Source organism: Labrus bergylta, chromosome 12 (genome assembly GCF_963930695.1).
Source record: "Labrus bergylta chromosome 12, fLabBer1.1, whole genome shotgun sequence".
NCBI classification, from domain to species: domain Eukaryota; kingdom Metazoa; phylum Chordata; class Actinopteri; order Labriformes; family Labridae; genus Labrus; species Labrus bergylta.
In genome coordinates, this window is record NC_089206.1 from 17469355 (window position 1) to 17477570 (window position 8216).

Here is an 8216-nt window from a genome sequence, read left to right on the forward strand (position 1 = left end):
CACTATTATCAAGTCTGCTATGTTATTTTTATCATATTGGTTTGGTTTCCTGGGCAAAGACGCTTCGTCTAGGGAAAGGATGTGATATCAAGTTAGAGGAGACATCAGATAAAATAAAAGGAAATGAAATACTGGAGAGGTGTATTTCTCTTAGAACAGCAGAGGTGACCTTTCCCTGAAGGGACCTCCTGCCCTTGAGGCTAACGTTGGTGCTAACCGCAGATCCTGAAAGAAGGAGAGAGACTTAATATCCTCATGCTGCAATAAAAAAAAAAACAGCTCAGGTTCAGCGTGTGCCAACCTTACATTTTGTGAAACAGCAGTATATTTTGTTTGGGGCACATTTTCAAGGAGAATTTTCAGGAAAAGCGATGTGTTGCAATCATGCAAAGTTATATCGGAGTGAAAGCGATTGCACACTTTTGTATCTTCACTTGTCTCCTCTTGTAAAATGCCTCCATTTGGATCAATAATTGCTAAGGATGGTTTGTTTCTAACATGTTTCAGGTCAATACTTCACTCTGTATACTAGGAGAACCTTTGATACTGACCTTCCAATCCCCCAAAGACTCCCTGTTCCTGCACCAGGGCAGGCTGATGGGAAAATGCTTGGGTTGGTATTTATGTCCCAGTAAAGAGCCTTTTTCGTTAAAAATAGAGAGGCGGTTTGATCTACCTGGGCTCTGATCTGGCGTCATGAATAAACAAGTTGCTTGTGCCCACGGTGCTGCTGCACAACAGGAAACAAGGCTCCTTGTCATGAACACTTTATACACCCTCACAACATCTGTCTTAGGGAACAGTAACATGGCTTGCAGACCTTTGAAAAATACATTAAAAAAAACTCACTGCTCCAGCATTCACACTGTGGTGGTGTTTGACAACAAAGCTCACAATCCACCATCAATTAGTTTAAAGTTGGCCTTGTTCTGCATGTGTGATTTCACAGGAATTTAATCAGTCATAAAAACAAGGCCGCCACTTTTGCATTTGCTGGAAAAGCATCTGTGTCAGACTCATCTGTGTTATGTCACAGCACTATGTGAGCACCAATTCCTAGTAGGCTCACAGATGCTGCATCCAGACTGGCAAGCACTAAAATAAGAAAAATGAGCGGATGCTAATTTGCAGCATATGGAAAATTTGCATCAAATAACAAGTGAATGTGGCCTACTAAGATGTATTGACGTGCATGACATTTTAGATAAACAGTTGTGATTAAGCAAAGCAATTATATATAACAGATTAGTCTCCATCAACTTTGGTTGTGAATTGAAACATCAAGGTGCAGTGACAAGATAAATGTGCGATCAATTGTCTTTAATAGTCCCTCGGGAACGGTTTCATCCCACTCTCTGAACCTCTGACAGAAAGCCCTGGACTCATAGCACGCATGATAACCCTTCAATAAATCAGCAAAGGGGCTTGCAAATAAAACAACCCCCCTCTTCCCTCAACATCAATTATTTACCATCCAGGATAACAAAATTAGAACAACATCAATATTTTATCTTCCTTTTATTCTGATCAAATCTCTGCCCCAAGAGATATTTTTTGAAAGCAACCTCAATGAAAGGCTCTTAAATGTAGAGGAAGAAAAGAGAACAGGCATTAGATGGTTTTCAAAGATTTGATTTCAAACCAGGACAGAAATGGCGTCATGCTTTGTTAGGGAGCATAATTCACCTGCTTGTTTAAAAGAGAGCTATTCCTCATTCAATACTGTCCCTTGTAGCTGGAGTCCTTACACCAGAGCGCTAACTCTCTCTAGGCCTCAATGACTGTCACTGTGACACACTGCCACCTGCTGGTAGAGAGCATTTTGGAAGCCTCTGTGTGATTAAAATCCTTCAGTGTCAGGCACACTCGCTGTGTGTCTGGCTCTCCAGTGGAGGGTAAAGAGGTCCCATCTGGCTCCTACTTTATGGCTTTTCCCACAGGTGCTGATGGCCTGTTCATTATCCAAATACAGATCATCTGATGACACTTCCAAAGACCGGCTTGGCTAATTAATATCCTCAAGACACAAACATTTGAATCTTGGAGTGGTAATAAAAGACCCCAAACAAAGAAATCCCTCTTCATGCATTTGCAAATTGGATCCAAAAGACAGTTCAGCCACATTATACATTTTGCTCAACAGCAGTAAATCATCTTTTTTATAAAGGAGCAAAACGGCAATTTAAATCTCCTATATGAGGAGTTTAAAGCTGGTTATGAAGAATGATGCCTCTATATCACCCTTTAAAAGCAAACAAGACCATCAGAGAGAAGAATGATCATCTCTTTATGGTTATTTTATATGCCTGTCACCCCTGCTGGGTGCAGGTAGGTGTCAGACAAGGCAATTAACATCACTCACTATAAAGAAAAAAATCAAATAAATAAAGAGTCGATGTTTTTTTTTCTCTCAGAAAAACCAACAAATTCATGTACAGGACAAGATCAACAAAGAGATAAATAGTCCCACTTTCATCCACAGGATTTGCCAAGATCCATACAATCCAAAAGTTCCTCACAGGAGCTTTAGGCACATTAAAATTATTGTTGTTCAGCAGAAAAAGAAAGTCTACCTTATCAAATTAGGATAACTCTTTCCTTGTTTCTTGTTATTGTTCTGATAAGTAAAATCTTGATAAAGCGCAGTTGAATTCTTTCATTTGAATCAAAAACAAGATTATTTTCATGACCCTTTATTTGGTACCATGGGATGGTTGTTTGTTGATTATCTGACAGATAATCCAAAAGGCATGAAAATTTCCCCTTACACTTACCTACACACTGTCATCAGGCCACACTGTTGTTATTCCTGTGAAGCTAAATCGATGCACTTGATAAATATACTTTAAATTCAGTTAGCATTTTTTACTACCTAATTCCTGTGCCTTTTTAAAACAGGTTAAACATGTTACGCTTCCCATAAGCTGTCCACTGACAACAGCAAGAGTCATAAGCAAATATATGACCACTGACAGTAATGTCAGGGTTCAACTTCTTTTGCTACATTACTGGAAGATGACACATTATGTGCCCAACTATCCAGGTTTGTATCCTAAGGGGGAAATGTTGCATTTATGTTAGACCACACCGTTTCAAACTCTGGCTAACCCTGCATAAGACACCACAGAGCTAAAAGCCCAGCAAATACACATCAAAAGGAGGAATAACTGCCTGCCTCAACAAGTCTGAACCACAGTGTGCAGAGGCAGCTGAAGTGCTGAGCCTGACTCACTCCCCGCCTGCTATCAGCTGCTTGTCCTTTATCAAGAAGGGGAAATTCCCGCCCCTTTTCCCCATTTCTGAATTTGTGGTCCAGAAAGCCTGTTGAATAACACATGCCCTCCTTATCATACTTTATTTGAGAGGCGACACAAAATGTCTCCTCTCCGATACAGTGCACTTTTTTTTGTTTTGGTTTACAACCACTCAGCTTCTTGTGGCACATTTTGAAAACAACTCTTTAAAAAGTTACGGAGGCGTTGCTCCATATGGCGTTAAACAGGCTATAATAATATTTGGCGCACTCAGAGCTCTCCCATCGTGGCCCATGCTGTCACTCCCTGTGGCTGTGCTTGGATGGTGGAGGATGGAACGCCCCTGAAGGCCACTGCTTATGACTTGCAGTAATTAGCTTTTAACAGTGGTGGTGAAAGATGGCTGTCCATAAAGTCAACACAGCTCCTCCCGCCTGGATTTGCTCTGCAGCGGCAGCCCACGCTTCGGCAGACACCGTCTACCCTCATGCATGGCTCCCGCCGGACCCGCCTGCCGCTCTTAAGTGAGATTATATAATAAGATGAACTCATACACTTTGTCTATAGTATCTTTTAAATTATATCTCCCTGAGGTTGCCTATGGGTTAAGGCGCCAACCATGAACCACAACAATCCTGGTTTGTTTCTGGCTTCTCCTTGTTACAGCAGAAAATGACAAAAAATACATGCATACCCACATATTAACTAATACTACCATGGACGTTTTCCTTTCATCTTATTTCTAATTTCACTTATTTATAGAGACAGAAAATTACCCAAAATATCTGTAGATATTTGTACATATCAGATATATCCTTTTATAACGGCTTATGACTCGTATACACAATGAAGCTGGTAAGTTACCCACGTATAGGCAATAAATGTTGTAATCATATGTGTATCTGTACAAAGTCATTGCAAATCATCCCATTCCCTTGGTTGAAAGAATCTCTGTCACATCCTGTTACAATCATCTGCTGTCCCAACTCTGGAGAGTACCTGTGTGCAAGCAGAGGAAGTATGCATTTTTAGGCCTGTGGTCGCCAGCAAAGACTCCAGTTCCAGGATAAACAGGAAAGAAAACAGTGATAAGCAGTAATGGTTTATATGGCATGCACTGTTTTAAAGCTTTCAACACGACATGGCACTGAGCTTTGATCCCTGGCAGCATGGTGGAAATGTACTCCCATTTATCAGATTGAGAAAAGTTAGTGGTTGCTAATGTGGACCACATGAAATGAGTCAAGGTTTTAAGAGTATCAGATTAACACAACCATTATCTAGCCTATATGTAGTGTTCATTGTTTATTCAGTTTTATACAACTTCTCGTTCAAAACGTATATTCTGATTGGACAAAAGGAATTCAACAAGCTCTTACATACAGACATGAATTAGTGTCAGATAGCTTGATCAAGACGGTACCTCGGGATCACACATGATAACACACAACTGTCATGGACCTTTAGTTTATTAGTTGCCTGATACACGGAAACAAATCAAGAGATTTCTTTTCAGCAAGTGTGCAAAATAAAAAGTGTATCAGACAGCTGTCTAGTTCAGTTAAAGCTGTGTACATTGTGTTGGCAGGAAAAAACTGTAATCTGTTTCTACTTGCAACTGTTTACGCCTCCGTTGTACAAGTAATATCACAATATCACACATGCTCTGAATATCAGTGCCCTCTGATTATCTTCAGCACTGGCCTTCAGCATTTTGCCAATGATCAAGCAAAAGCAGTGCTGCTGATACACAACACAACAGCACTCCTTCTTGTGTGATATTGCTTTATTGTTCCCTTATTAGCGAGTCATCTTGGAATTGCATAACCTCCAGTACATTTCATATTGTTTACAAGGATGCTGCATTGATTTGAGGATCATAATTAGCGCTGCTGTTACACTTACACACCTTTAAGTATTATACTTGATGAACATGATATTTTTTGGTTGAATGTCATTTGACCGATTTCTTTCATTTTGTCGCAATGTGAATTTGAATCTTCCATGAAATCTTGAATATTTCATGTAAGTGTTGGCAAATACAAAAAAGTATTCCAATAGGTGACTAACAGTCTAGATTGTGATAAAGTGTTTGTTGAAGCAGAAGTTACACTCCTGTCTGCCCTCAGGGAAACATGAGTCAATGCCATGTCCCTTTGTGCTCCTACAGTCTCATTCATCTGACTGTACACAGTTTTATGGGCACAGTTTAAAGCCTGTTCATGGAATTATTTCAGTATAACCTATCATGCTGACTTATGACTCATTACAGACAAGCTGCTATATGACTGACACTTGAGGGCTTGGAGGGCTCAACATGGTTCCCGCCCTGGCGATTGCTTGTTTTGATCAGTTTTTGTTTTGGTTGAGTCATGTGTTTTGCTTGTTGTTCCTTAAGGAGCTTTGTGTGCCAATTTAAGCCACCAGCATGAGTATACATCTGTCCAATTAAGACAGGATATGCTATTCATTTCTGTTATGTGTCCTTACTATTGCAATAATGAAGTTTACAACACAGAATGATCGAAAACATACAACAATGAAACCAAGTGAAAAGCTATTGGAAAGCCAAAAGTGTGTTTGGAGTTTAATGGGGTATAAAAACAAAACCGGTCCCAGAATATCTGCAGAGCTCTGCGGACTCAGCAGCGCTGGTTAAAACACCTGGACGTGCTGATGGGCTTGTGTTGCCTCCACATCTCTGTCTCTGTGTCCCACCACAAAGTCAACAAACCAGCCGTCGTAAAATCTGACGCAGCAGAGTAAGGAAGCAGGCCAAAGAACCACATCAACTGTGGCAGACAGGAAGTGATTTCTGTATTTATAACTGCCTGCTAGAAACATACCATAGGACATAAACAGTTTGCTTTAACAAGGCAGCTAGAAACCAAAAAGGGCATGTCACAATTAAGGACGGCGTTGCAAAACGATACAGCACAGAGCTGTAAACACTGAAGAATTCAGACCAGCTGAAGAGAATGGAGACACAATACATCTAAATTTGGTGCAAAGACAGTTCTTTATATGTGATGCTCTGAACACTTTACTAGAGTTGACTCCAAAAGTTAATACTGTCCTCAAAATGCCACCATTTAAATTGCTACTTCAAATATTTTTTTGCTATGTTTGAGCCCAGGAGGTGAAACCAGAAAGTGGTCAAAAATAACAGTTTTCTGATGTTTTCAATGCATGGCTCTGTCGCTGCATGTTTAATATTATCCTGAAGATCCCACCCACGTTAAGCTGTGAGCTCTACGATGACACTGTCCAGCTCTCTGATGACGCAGTTTTCCACCATACAGCTAGCTATACAATGTGTGCCAACAGGCTTTGCTACGAATAGGGACTATGTTTGGGAGAATGCCACAGAATAAGGTGTATTTTTCAATGTTCTGTGCCAGATGTATTTTTGGAAGCAAAGTGGCGAAACCAAATTAAATGTGGCATTTGTTAAAATGCATGGAGCCGTATTCATTAAAGCTTTGACGCCATGTAAAATCAGAGTCAGATGTTTTCGAAAGAGGCCTGGGGATTCTATGAGGAGCTGCAAATAGAAAATAAACCTTCTAAAAGTGTCTGGATCTGCTTAAAAAAAACGTCATCAAATAAAAGAGTGTATTTGAAGCTGGACAGAGCTGCTTCAGACTGAATAAAATGAAATTCATGCAAACAAAGATGAAGTAAGCTACACTTCAGCTGGGTTTTTTTTAGGTGTTTTGACCAAGACTCTGTTAGCTACGATACCATTATAAACCCGGACATTTTGCATTTTTACGTTTAAAAAATACCATACATACCATGTGAATAATGTGCATAAAATTGAGTCAGCAAAGGGCTCAAAACATCATGAGGGAAATGAAGAATCTACCTTTGAATCAAAGGTGTTTTGACCTGACTGAACGTCTCAAATCTAAAGAGGTCTGTGTGTTGTCAGGATAGAGGACATGTTCTGGTAAGAAACTTTATTTGTATAGAATTTAAGTTTAAACACTTGTGTAGAAATTTAATTCTAAAAACAATCAAAAGATATGTACCATCTATGCTGCTCTCATGGGAGAAAGAGATGTATTTGATGGGAAGAAAATTTCTGTGACACTTTGGCAACAATGTTGAAATGGGTTGAGTGATGCAAGTGTCAAAATGTGTCGGGCATCGATCACATCAGTCAACCACAGATTCAAATATGAGGAACTACTTCATCAATCCGCATGTCCAAAACTTCACACCTCCTCTCTATTAGGACATGGATAGGTACAAGAATCTTTCACCATAAAAGGCAAGCCAATGTGAGTCAGTGAGAGCGGAGATGCTCTTAATTTTTCGGAAATTTCCATATGAATAAAATGTGTTGCAATAGCTGCTAATGGTAGCCACTTCAGTGATTTGTAAAACACATTTTATGTAGGATCAGACATGGACCTTGCTTTGCTTTACATGGAGTGTTCTGACTTGTTTTTTAGAGAGTTGGTAATTTTCATGAATCTGAAAATCAATCAATCAATCAATCAATCAAACTTCAAAGAACAATCAAAGTGCTTAACAAGAGTGCAGAAAAGTTATTGACGAAAAGTAGTTTATAAAATCATTGAGAGACTAATGCACACCAATAAGAATAAAAAATAAAATATATGAATAAAAATAAAATACAATAAAATACGGCACATAAAAGCAAATACATAAGAGGAAAATATTTAAAATTGTAGTAGGATAAAAAGACAATACAGTAATGTTAAGATTTGAATTGATATAAAACACTATATAAAAGCCAGACTGAATAAATGAGTTTTAAGACTGTGTTTAAAAATCTCGATATTCTGGGCTCCTGTCAGACCCTCAGGAAGATTGTTCCACAGTCTCGGAGCGTAACAGCTGAAAGCAGCATCGCCAAAGGTTTTTGTCCTGCTCTGTGGAACAACTAAGAGAGAGGAACTGGAGGATCTGAGGGGCCGTACTGGTTCATAA